Source organism: Armigeres subalbatus, chromosome 2 (genome assembly GCF_024139115.2).
Source record: "Armigeres subalbatus isolate Guangzhou_Male chromosome 2, GZ_Asu_2, whole genome shotgun sequence".
NCBI classification, from domain to species: domain Eukaryota; kingdom Metazoa; phylum Arthropoda; class Insecta; order Diptera; family Culicidae; genus Armigeres; species Armigeres subalbatus.
In genome coordinates this window covers 74604730-74618935 of record NC_085140.1, presented here as the reverse complement: position 1 = coordinate 74618935, position 14206 = coordinate 74604730, and positions in this window count along the sequence as shown.

Here is a 14206-nt window from a genome sequence, read left to right as displayed (position 1 = left end):
GCCCAGGGAAGTCGAGACAATTTCCAATCCGAAAATTGCCTAGACCGGCACCGGGAATCGAACCCAGCCACCCTCAGCATGGTCTTGCTTTGTAGCCGCGCGTCTTACCGCACGGCTAAGGAGGGCCCACGAAATAAATGAACTTAAGAGAAACAATTTCAACCATTTTATGTACGCATACATTGAAGGAAGGGATGAATATTGAAATGCATTAAAAACAACCGAGCCAAACATTAATTTTTTTTTTGAATTTTTGAATATATTCATCTAATCCATGCTGTACGCTCAATTTTGAGAGTGACTGTATATTAATGCGAATAAGTGCACAAAGTGCAGACCATATATAACCGTTTTTCAGTTATAAACTGCAAGCACCTTATTTGTACTGGTAAGATTTTAGCTTCAACTAATAAACAGTGAAAAAATATTGATTAGTATTATGCTGGCATTTTCAGCGATATTCCATACACTGCCAAAAATATCTATATAAGATATATGTGTCGCCGTTATAAATTTTTGCAATAGCTCCACCCTAATATAATCGATATAGAACCACACATAAATTGAATAATTGCTAATTCGAGACCACACATAAAGTTTATTTGGATATATATTTTATTAGTATAGTTCACCTGGAGAATAATTATGTGTGCGCTGATATACATCATAAGTTAAATCTATGGATTTTTGCCAACAAATATATGTGGATTTTTAGTAGTGTAGAATTTTAACAAGAAAAGCTCATCTCTTACAATTCTAAACATTTAGCGTTGCAAGCGACGGAGGTACTAGCGGGTACCGAGTTTTTCAGCAGAAATGACACACATGTTGTTGTCTGCGATCAGCTATAAAGCTTTGTAAATATTTATTATATTATTTAAACTATACACTATTTACAATAAAACTTACAAATTCGGTAGCTATATATGGAAAAACGACTTGGTATTTCCTTGCGCGTACCTCTTCACTCGCACCTAATTTATAGTCTGACAAGTTCATGTAAGCAGTTTCTATAGTCTGATGTGACTGGGGTTGCTCAAGTTTTATATAAATTATTCTTCTATTAATGTTCAAATTTATCCTGCGATGTATTCGCAACTTTGAGTAATATACAACTGACCGAACACAAGATTAATTATAGATCAGTGGAGATTTTGTTCTTTAATGCCATTGAGAATCACAATTTAAGGCATGTAAATGAGAATAATACCGCTAACTGTATAACCAAGTTCTCAATTGAAGAAATTCAAAACTTTTCTGATTTAAACTAAAGAAACTCAACTGTTCAGTTTAGTTCCAATTTCTATTCCATTCTAGAAATAGCGAGGTGGCTGCTCTTTGCCTCGCATATTCAAGAAACGTACCGAGTGATGTGCTCCAAAGGCAATTCGATGGATATTTACTTGTAGAAAATTTTGAAAAGCATTTGCATTTTCTCAATCTATTTTTCACAATTCCGATTTCTCTGATATGCTCGACAAATGTGTTACTTGTCGGATTTTATTTTTCTTTTCTTCACTAACAAGAACACTAAAACACCATTTAGGAAGTGAAAGAATATTTTATTATTTTTCCAATTTTTTATTTTTTTATTAGCTTTATTAAGGAGACTTGCAGCCCCAGGCTGGCTCGCCTCCGGGGTTTTCCAAATTCTTTTCTTTTTGTTTACACTTTTCACATCCGTTCTAACTATCGTCACAAAACTGAGCTACCTTCTTCTACCTCTATGATGTGAAGCGAATCTCTCGCTCCGCTCAAATACATTTGTTTCTCTAAGTTCTCTCTCTCTCTCTCTCTCTCTCTCTCTCTCTCTCTCTCTTCTGGAGTGACACTCTAATGAATTCTCGAACATAATAATGACAGTTTTTTTTTTTTGCGCTCGTTACGCTTTTCATTAATATTTCCATGTCAATCAACTAATAACTGGAAATAGTCTAGAAATCTATATTATTATTCCAATTTTTTATTTTATATTATTATACTGATCTCTACATTACTGTAACTCACGAATTTCATTTTCTATATTTACATTGATTTTCGAAAACTATTTCGCATTGAAAAGCAATAAACGCAAAAGTGTGCAACCATTAATTTGCGAATACTTCTCTGTTGTTCGTTTTAATGGATCCAAATAATTCTTTAAAAAAAATTGGAATGCCCGTTCTTTAAAGGGTAAGGTAGATGAATTATTCAACTTTCTTTCAGTTCATAATTTACACATTGCCATTATAACTGAAACATATTTAAAACCTGGTGTGGTAGGTTTACTGTTCAAAGATGGTCATCACAAATAACTCACAACTTGTCAGGTTAACGAATGAAATGATAATGAATTTATTGGCAACTTTCAAATACAAATTTGCCTACGGGAGACAGTCGAAGCCAGTTAATTGGAGAAGGCACTGAACTGTATTTATTTATTTATTCAGACTAAGGCCGAAGTGGCCTGTGCGGTATGTAAGAGTCTTCTCCATTCGGCTCGGTCCATGGCAACACTGAACTGTGTGCATTGTAGTTTGAGGTCTCAGACTAGAATTGCTGAGACATCAGTCATGTCAACGAAGGCTTTGAGCGTTCGTTGTGCATCGATCGAAAGTATGAGAAATTATTAAAGGGTATGATGACATGTGTTATACACATGCCACACCATCCCCCTATGGAAATGAATAGCTTCGATTATCTCTCACAGAAGATTTTGGTACAGAAAATCAAAAGCAAAAGTATGTTTGATTACAATTTATATGATAAAATCGAATTATGCATCAGAGGGAAACTTCTAGGATCTATCATTCCTTCCCCCTTGGCATTTTTTTTAAATGTTGCAACATGAGTAATCTTCAACTTCAACTATAGCATCATCAACGTGCACTGCCCACACGAAGGGAGATCCGACGACGAGAAAGAAGCGTTCTACACACAGTTGGAGCAGACATACGATGGATGCCCACTGCGGGACGTCAAAATCGTCATCGATGACATGAACGCTCAGGTAGGAAGGGAGGAAATGTATAGACCGGTCATCGGACCGGACAGTCTGCACACCGTATCGAATGACAACGGCCAACGATGCATAAACTTCGCAGCCTCCCGCGGAATGGTAGTCCGAAGCACCTTCTTTCCCCGCAAAAATATCCACAAGGCCACATGGAAATCACCTAACCAAGAAACGGAAAACCAAATCGACCACGTAATCGACGGTAAATTCTTCTCCGACATCATGAACGTCCGCACTTACCGCAGTTCGAATATTGATTCCGACCACTACCTCGTTGCAGTATGCCTGCGCTCAAAACTCTCGACGGTGTACAACACGCGTCGAAGTCGGACGCCGCGGCTTAACATTGGGCGGCTACAAGACGGTAGACTAGCCCAAGAATACGCGCAGCAGCTGGAAGTGGCACTCCCAACGGAAGAGCAGCTAGGCACAGCGTCTCTTGAAGATGGCTGGAGAGATATTTGATCCACCATTGGTAGCACCGCAACCGCTGCACTTGGCACGGTGCCCCGGATTAGAGAAACGACTGGTATGACGGCGAATGTGAGCAGTTAGTAGAAGAGAAGAATGCAGCATGGGCGAGATTGGTGCAACACCGCACGAGGGCGAGCGAGGCACGATATAAACAGGCGCGGAACAGACAAAACTCGATTTCCCGGAGGAAAAAAGCGTCAGCAGGAAGATCGAGACCGTGAAGAGACGGAGCAACTGTACCGCGCTAATAACACACGAAAGTTCTATGAGAAGTTGAACCGTTCACGTATTAAGGGCCACGTGCCACAGCCTGATATGTGTAAGGACATAAACGGGAACCTTCTTACGAACGAGCGTGAGGTGATCCAAAGGTGGCGGCAGCACTACGAAGAGCACCTGAATGGCGATGTGGCAGACGAAGATGGCGGTATGGTGATGGACCTGGGAGAACGCGCGCAGGACATAATTTTACCGGCTCCGGATCTCCAGGAAATCCAGGAGGAGATTGGCCGGCTGAAGAACAACAAAGCCCCTGGGGTTGACCAACTACCAGGAGAGCTATTTAAACACGGTGGTGAGGCACTGGCTAGAGCGCTGCACTGGGTCATTACCAAGATTTGGGAGCAGGAGTGGATGGAAGGTGTCGTGTGTCCCATCTACAAAAAGGGCGATAAGCTGGATTGTAGCAACTACCGCGCAATTTCATTGCTGAACGCCGCCTACAAGGTACTCGCCCAAATTAGGCAATTACCAAAAATTGGAACGCGCTGCTTAGGAGATGCATGATGCATGAAAAACTAAAATTTTCAATAGTTTAGCGTGGATACTCAAACTAGACCTGTGCGCCGGTCATATCATCGGCGGCGGCGGCGTGGTGGTCACTTTTGCCCCGGCGGCGGCGGCGTCACGGCGGCGCGCCGTTGACTTTTATCGGCGGCGGCGGCGGCGGCGTGAACCGGCGTGGATGAAAAAATCAATGGCTGAAAAAATCAATTTTACTGTGGATTTTTGGATAAAGGGGTTTGATTCACACGGTAGGAATCGCCCGTATAAAAACCGACTTCAGTGGATTAAAATTGCAATATTCTGTGTTTGCCGATCATCAAACAGCACATTCAAAATAGTCAATTGCCGGCGATACTAATCAATACCTGATTTCAAAATGTTATTTGAATTACCACTATTTTGTTACTCTTTGATTTTGATTAATCAAATTTTAGCAATAAATCCTGCTTTACGTTTTCGTGACCCCTAAGTGAAGAATTAAATTTCGGAGTCATAGAGCAAATTGGTAATAACTTTTTTCAAAAGTTATTTCGAATTTAGGATTTAGATGCACTTCAGTCGTTTTGATCTCAAAATAACTAAGTTTCCGAAAAAATCTAATATTTTCCTGAAATTTGCCTAAATATGCCAACAAAATATGCCTAAATATTCCTACAGGCATTTCTCAGTAAATTACATTAAGAATTACTTCGTTACATCTTTTAACGTCCATGATTCATGGCCGTACAGGACGACTGACGAATCAACGATGTGTACAGAGCTAGTTTTGTCAGTGTCTTTAGGTAGGCTTCATGAAGTTACAAATGAATTTTCTGGAGGAATTTTTAAAGGATTACCCTGAGAAATTCTATATTAAATTGCTTAAAGTAGTTTTGGAAGAATTCCTATGGGAATTTCAGGAACAATTATTGTCAAGGAACTTGCTAAGGAACTCCGAAGGAATATCAAATTGATTTTCAAAGAAATTCCAAAGCAAAATTCCGAAGCTGGCAGAAATTTCCGAAGTAATCCGTTAATAAATTTCTGAAGGAGTTTTTAGAGATTTTTTTTTGAATTTTGAAACAATTTCCCAAGGAACTCCCAAAACATTCTCTGTAGATATTTCAAAAAGAAGGATTTTCAGAAGGTATATCCGAATTTCTAAACGAAGTCTTGACGGAATGTCTAAAGGAATTTTCAGAGATATCTAAGACTTAAGAAGTTTCTTCAGGAGTTACTTTGAAAAAAGAAAGCCTTCATGGACTTCTACGAATATTCCTTCAAGTTCAAGTTCAGGAATTTTTAAGGAAATTTCGTCCTAGAACTTTTCAAGGAATTCCAAAAGAGTTCTAAGAAGAATTTCTTGAGGAATTTTCGGGAAAACACCTTAACGATTTTCCCACGGTTTTCTTAAACAAATTTCTGAAGGAACTTTTTCCGAACTAATTCCTGAGAGAAATTTCAGAATATTGCTGAGAGAATTTTCAAAAGCCTTCTGGAATTCGTTTTGGGGGAGTTTTTGTAGAACTTCTTGAGGTAATATCCGAGGGAATTCCTGGACGAATCTCCATAGGATTTTTTGGAGAATTACAAAAGAAAATCCTGGAGAAATCTAGGAATTACTTCAGAAATACCGGTAGGCATTTCCTCTGGAATTCTATTAGAAATTTCTTCATAAATTCCTTTGAGAATTCCTCCGGAAATTCCTTCAAATATTCCTTCAGAAATTCCTTTAGGGGTTGTCCATAAACCACGTAGACTCTTGAGGCGGAGGGGGTTCAAAAAAGTCTACGAAGGGGGGCGGGGGTATACGAAAAGTCTACGTAGACTTTTTTTATTTTATTTTTTTTTCGGAAAACATTTCATACAGCAGCTTTGTGCGAAGTTCACTTGTTTGATTTTTTTTTCGATTTTTCCGTTTTTTTTTTGCAAGATTTTACCGAAATAATCTCTCGAATCTCTTATGGATTTCACTGAAGTAATAGTCTGAACTACGGCTTAAAAATATCATGATTTCAACAGCAAATTCTTCTGTGTTGAGCAGGAAAATTCTCCAAAGTATTCCATGAAAAATTTCGAAAAAATTTCAAAATTTCCACTTGGATTACATTGATTACATTGTAGAGTCTACTAAAATATCATTTGATTTTCGGCAGGAACTTCTTCAGAAACTACAAGTGATTCTTTGGAATTTACACTGGGAATTATTAAAATCAGGGAACATTAAAATCTGAACCAAAAACTCGGATTTTACGAATGTTCTAAATCCTACCTGAAACACGTCCGATCACGCACCAATTGTTTACTCACTCGGCCGCGCGAACTATCTGCTTACTGAGCAGAAATACGACAAAACAGGCACTACACTGGGAATTATGTCGCACTTCGACAAAAATTATTAAGAATTTACAAAGGATTTTGGAATATCCAAGAAGAAGTCTTTGGAATTTCCAAAAGACATTCTTTGGAACTTGTAAGGGGAATTCTCCGAAATTTCCGTTAGAAATTCTTCAGAATTTCCACCGAAGATTTTCTGGGAAGTCCCCGAAATTCTTGGAATTTTCGCGAGGAATTCTTTTGACATACATATAAGCGAAATTCTTCGAAATTTAATGGCAATTTCTTCGGCAGTTCTAATGAAAATTCTTTGGCATTATCGATGGGAAAAAAAATGTTGAAAACTTTCACGAGAAATTATTTGAATTTCCCACCAAAAACTCTTTGAGATTTCACAAAAAAACAATTGCAATTGCAATAAGAAAGCATTTGTAATTTTCATGAAAAATTATTCTATTTTTTACGATAAATTCACCACAAATACAACTCAAATCCTTCATAATTTCCACCGAAAATTATCTGGAAAACTCTTTGGAATGTCCATAGGATTTTTTTAAAAAAAATTTCAGGAAATCGCTCCTACTTTGCAAGAGAAACGTCAAAATATCGTAGGGAACCTTAAGCATGGTTTCAACGGATAATTATTCAAACTTTTCACGGAAAATTACTCAACATTTTAACGGGAAAACCTTTGGAATTTAGAAAAAATTCTTGAGATTTCAACGGAATGGAATTTTCAAGAAAAATATAAGAATTATCACGGAGAGTTCTTTGGCGTATTACCTGGAAACTTTGAAGGTTATCAATCGGGAAATTCTACGGAATTTCTACGACAAACTTTTTGGAATGTAGACTTGACGTTCTCGGAATTTCAACTCGAAATTTTTTGAAATTCTGAAAATTCTTGGGTTGGAACCGGCATGAAAAATTATAATTCAGATGCGTGACAGATTTTAAGCAGTGGCGCGGCTATGCAAGTGCGCACACCTCTAGGAGGAATCAAATCCAACAGAAATTAAATTAATTGGCTTCGAGATTTGGTTTCAGGAGCTATGAACAGAGGATTGAATTTGATTTCGTTTTGAATTTTTAATTGATATTGAGTTGGATTTTGTTCAGTTTGATTTTGTTAGGATTAAAAATTTGAAGTTTACTGTAGTGTTTACAATGGATTTGAAAATAGATGTGTATATCTGAATTTCTGATTTCCAATTTTTTTCCAATCACATATGACATTTTGTTAAATTTGAAAATGTCTACGTAGACTTCAAGGCGGTGGGAGAGGGGTTTTGGAAAAGTATGGGTTTGGGTTTGAAAATGTAAAAATTCGGCCTACGTGGTTTGTGGGAAGTTGTTTAGAAATACTTTCAAAATCTCTTAAAGTAGTTCAAACGGGAATTATTTTCGAAAATCCATTCAGGCTCTCTTTTAAAAATGCCTTCGGAAATACATTTAGAAATTCCTGCACAAAACCCTCCAGGAATTTCCTAAAACCTTCTCCAAAAATTCATTTGAGAGCTCCTCAAAAAAATTTCCTTGAATAATCTAAAAAAAACTCCACCAATAATTCCTTTGGATATTGAATCAGGGATTTCTTTATAAGTTTCTTCCAGGATATCCATTGAAAATTAATTAGATAATGAAATAGTTTTCGGTTGCTAATTGAATTTTTGAAAAAATAAAACAAATAAATTAAACAACTAACACTGAAAAAATCTGAAGGTATTACTGAAAAAATTTCGTAAAGTTCTGGAAGAATTCTCGGAGAATATTTTAAAGGAATTGCTGGAAGAAGTTCTGAAGAAATTCCTTAGGAAAATTAGGAAGAAATCCCTTATGCAATCTCTGGAAGAATTTATTTGAGGAATTCATAGAATCATTGCCGAAGAAATTCATGAGGAGGTATTCCTTTAAAAAAATGAAGAGTTGCTAAACAGTTTTTGAAGAAACTCCAAATGGAATTTCTTAAGAAATTGATTAAGAAATATCCGGAGGAATCGCTAAAAAAACTTCCGAAGGAATTCCTTAACGAAACATTCCATAAGGAATTTCCTGAAGAAATTCGTGAAGTATTTTCTGAAGAAATCCGTAATGGAATTTCTGAAAGAATTTTCGGAGAAATTTCGTAAGACATTTCCGGAAGAATACATAAAGTAATTTTCTTAGGTTTTTTATTGAAACTTTTCGGAGGAATATCTGGAGGAATGTATTAGGAAATATACCAAGTGGTTTTGGCGCTTTGGGGATGTATTCAAGCCTTCACAAAAGCTTATGTGCCACAACAAATATAATTTGCGAGTCACCTACAGGCAGTGTTGTCTTACACTCTATGCAAGAAATTCTGCTCTTTGATTTTACTCCATCTAAACGATGGACATTTAGAAAATTCAAATAGCCTTCTATTAGTTGCACTTAGTTAAGATTGTAAAATCGTTTGGATGGAGTAAAATCAAAGAGCAGATTTTTTTGCACAGAGTATAGGACAACACTGCCTACAGATTTAGGTGCCCGACTGAATGAGGCTTTGGCATAGACGAATTCCAAAGACCATTTCAACATTTTTTGTATTATTCTACTTAGGGTCGATTTCTTCACCTCCTTAGGCCTTAAACCATGTTTAAGCGTATGGGTAAGCACCGCTTAAGAGTTAAGCGGAGGTAAAGAAATTGGCCCTTAGTAGATTAAATCTACTAGATACACCCTAATTCAAATTCACAACTAATCAACCAACCAATTCATTATCCAATGTTTGTCACCACACTGTCTTAGAGGCACCATCACTTGAGGTAGATTTGAAATTGAATCCTGACGAGTTCTACTTCAATAACATTCTAACAACTAACTAACAACAACAATCATAACACGAGTTTAGTACTATTCCAATCAATTCCACCACGTTGTATTGTCTTACAAATACGTATTTCGTCTCTGTAAGGCCATCTTCAGTGTCTCTTATTTTACTCGACTCGACTCAAGCTAATTGATTTTTTTTATTGCGATTAGTCATCGGCGTGGCAAAAATTTAGCAAATAATTGGAAAATATGTACCTTTCAACATGATCAAGAAAAACAATATCATTCCTGCTATTTTCCCATGAACGTATGACAAATGATTCATAAATTTTTGGAAAAAGATCCAAGGAAAACTAAATTTGGATCCATAAAAATACAAATTTGCGCAATTTTTATCGTGATTATTATCCATAACCGGTAATATGATCCTTAGTTTTGGTTATAATATCCATAATTTTGGTAATTTGATAAACTTTCGAGTGCTTCCCGTTTTGAAGTCAGAATCCAGCTTAGGCTACTGTCACCCAATCAATAAGTTAGCCTTTTTGAAATTATTGTTTTGAATAATATGATTCTTCATATAGATAAGAATTCATTTTTTGCTGATGAGCAGTTCCGGTTTTGTCATTGACAATCAACCACTTTTCAACTAAAATTTACAAATTTGATCCGACTTATCTGAAGAGAATTCTACTAGAGTTGCTTTTCTTCATATGAAGAGCATTTCACAGTGTTTGTTATGAATGTTTGATTAAAATTGATTAATTTGGTTTGCTTTTGTATATATTATAATAAACTGATCCAAAATTATTTATCAGACCACTCTTTACAGGTAAACTATCCATTTACAAAATCTGATAGATTACTCCTGGCAGAGCTGGTGTTACCTAAATAGCATACTTGTGCCAATAAGGTTTGATACTTAATATCATTCTGATTGGACACCTGATATTATAGTATCGGGAAATCAAACATCGTTGTTTGCCTCAGTGTAATTTGTTATGGATTGTAAAGGATGTTTTCGATCATTTAGTAATATAGGTTCGATTATTTAGTAGTTTGTCATAAACTCATTCCAGAAGTTAAATTTCAAACGTGATGTATAGTGGTCTTATAGTGCGGAGATTTTTACAACTTTGCCTTGTTGTTGTTTTTTGTACTAATAACAGATTGATAGCGCTGTTTGCAGTAACTTATGCTAACTGATTGAAATTTTGTTATCATTCAGTATAAGTTATTACAAACTAGTGCTAACAGAGTTATTATAAGTTGAATTAAAACAAAAAACTATAAGGCAGAGCTGTTGAAATATTATCGCACCAGAAGTCCGTAATAAAACACGTGTTGATCAGTTCAATCAAAGTTTATTGCCTATTTCCGGGGATTAAACCACCCGACTTGGACGTTAATTTACAATGTTATGAAAACTCATATGTAAATATGTACGTTATGTGGAAGATATTGATTTGGAAAATGTATTGGGTTGGAATTGGGTTACATTTTCCAAATCAATATCTTCCACATAACGTACATATTCATTAACATATGAGTTTTCATATCATTGTAAATTAACGTCCAAGTCGGGTGGTTTAATCCCCGGAAATAGGCAATTAACTTTGATTGAACGTAACTTGAGTTGCGTGCTCTTGCCTACGCAATGCGGTCGGGTCTGAGCTTGACGACCGACTGGCAAATAGCTTACACACACAACCTCACTTGATCAGTACAGTTGCTAATGTGGACGTGTACTATACGCATGTGGAAGTATTGGCTTGAGAAATGGATTGCGAGCGATTTGACTATGCATCCAATTTGGGAATCTCGAGCTCGTTCAGTAGCCGCTAGGTTGCGAAGGCCGACGGAGGTCCTTCGTAGCTTAGTTGGTTAAAGCACCAGTCTAGCGTACTGTAGGGTCATGGGTTCGAGTCCCATCGAAGGGAAACTGGTTACCTCCAGTACATTTTCCAAACCAATATGTTCCACATAACAATAACGTACATATTCACATATGAGTTTTCATAACCTTTTGATCCTCAATTTATTAAATAATAAATATTAAATAATAAATATTAAATATTGAATAATAAATATTAAATTAGTAAACATTTTCTGTCCGTGTGTATTTCGTATGTGCATTTGTCGAGTGTAATATGGGGCACACACTTGTGGTATTCGTACCATGGTACAAGGCGACAAGAAAATAATTTCAAGGCTATCTTCAATGACGACAATAATTGGTATGGGATTCATTTCTAGATTTTTGTACCATGGTACGAATACCACAAGTGTGCCCCCCATATAAAGAACGAGAAAGACACCATCACCGCAAGTTGGATTAATCTAAACTTATATTTCCTTCTTTCACAGCCAAAAATGGACTATAGAAACACGAAGAAATACAGGGGACATTTCCCCAGGAATTTCCCATACGAATTTTCCTGTAACATATACTCACCCGGACACATGCTATCAAACATTTAACACGAACAAACACCACAACACTACACAACACACGGTTCAGTAACCAATCGTCCATTACACCACCAGTCGCAGCATCCGGCGCAGTATGCGGCACAGCACCAGCCGCAGCTTCCGCCGCAACTATACAGCCTCAGCATCCACCGCAACACTATCAGCCACAGCATCCACCGCAGAACCAGCCGCAGCTACCTAGAAAGCAGCGAGCTGATGAACATCCCCCAATGCTGTTGATGGGGGGCGTACTGTACAACCTAGTCCCGGCAAAAACCCATTCGCAGAGCGAATTATAAAAAACCTGTTTCATACAGTGGACGATGAAGGTGAGTGTGTGCCTATTTGCCATTTCCATTGTAATTCAACGTTTTGAAACAGCAAGTGAATTGTACAACTCAGTTAAATTCAATTGACTGGCCAAAACTTGAACATATTCAACTTTGTTTTCATTCAAGTTTTATTTTTTATTTTTTTTTAATTCACAGGGTTCAAAGTCGAGCCACAACAAAAAAAAATTGGGGTTGTATACAAGACACGACTGCTCGACGTAAACTACGTAAAACAAAAAATAATACACTAACTGAACCAGTTATTAATTTTTTTAGTAGAACAGTTTTGTCGACAGCGAGTTAAAATGAGGAGAAAATTGCATTTCCACAATTCTGCTGTCACCGACGACAGCCACTCAATGACTTTCCGCTTATTTGCTACATACGTCATCTTTGTGAATATTTCTGCCACAGCTACCCGTCGACGGCCGCCAATGGCCTCAAGGCACGACTATGCACAGGAAAAATGAATCGGTAGGCCAAAAGGTGCGTGCGTTACAGAAATCTGATGTCCGTGTTGGGGATGCATGAACGAAGTTGGTTAGTTCTGAATCTTTTACCAGACGTGAAAGAACTAAAATTTTCAATAGTTTTACGTTGATCATCAATAGTTTTAAAACAATTATCGAATTGGTGGAAAGTTTCCGAAACGATTGATAATAAAATCTCGAAAATTTATAAAAATATAAAGTCGCTATTAACTTTTGAAATCTTACATGATCTCGTGACGGTCCCCAATTTGGAAATTTTCATTTGGCACCCTGTATCCGAGGCTTCCCCTTAGACGTAGTTTACGTCAAAAGAAGGAACTATCCCACCGACACTACTACCCAGCTTTAGCAGCATCTCCCACTCTGTGAGGGAGTAAGGACCCCACTGTCTAGCATTCATACACCCCTAGAAGTAGGCAATAACCAAGGATTGGAATGCGCTGCATAGGAGATGTATGATGCATGAAAGAAAAAAAAATCAATAGTTAATCGGTGATACTCAAAAGTTTCAATACTACTGGCAAATTTATGGAGAGTTTGCGAATCGATTGATATATAAATCTTTGAAATCCATAGAAAGATAAAAGACCTATTAATGTTACAAATCTTACATGATTTCGTGACGGTGCCCAATTTTGAAATTTTCATTTTACACCCTGCATCCGAGTCTTCCCCTTAGACGTAGTTTACGTCAAAAACTTTGGGGTTGTATACAAGCCACTACCGTTCGACGTAAACTACGTAAAACCAAAGATAGTACACTGAACCAATTATTCCGCTCTATATGGACTTAACTACGAGCGTCTTCTTTTTCCACGATTCTTCTTCTTATCGGTCGGAAAAGTGACATCCGCTGCGGGCCGATGAATATTTCAGTGAACTCGGAGCATTTTGTTCATGTCGAGGTTCATTTTTTGTAAACAATACCCGCAGCGGAGGTTTTCTTCTTACTGAAAATCGGCGCGTGACGTCATCGTGGTTTAGTCCATAGAAGAAAATGAACTATCCCACCGACACTACTACCCAGCATGGTTGCCACATTTAAATCTGTATTTTTGCCCCAGAAAATCTTTATATCTGTATCTCAAGTCAAAAAATCTGTATTGCAAATCTGTATCCATCTGAACCAAATCAAAATCGTTTTTAATAAAGTTATTTTTGAAAAGATAAAGCCCGGTAATACTATGCGGAACTACAAGTCAGATGTGTTAAGCAATTTTTTTTTGCACATTTCTTTCCAAGGATTGCAAATAAAAAAAATAAAAATACAAGCAACAATGCTTGCTTTCTCAAGGTTTACTATTTGATCATTTACGAATAACATGTGTCGAAAGTCCATTACAGCCATATGCACAACAACTTTATTGGACTAATATTTAGTCACACTGAAAAGAAGCACTGATAAACTGTTTCAAAGCATTTCAGATATGATCAATAATGGTTAGACCTGATTCTTTAATATTATTATTAGTGTGTTTTCTGAGACCACATGTATTAAAATATAATCTGAACATTTTTCGGAAAGAATCGATCATTTAGTAATCTGG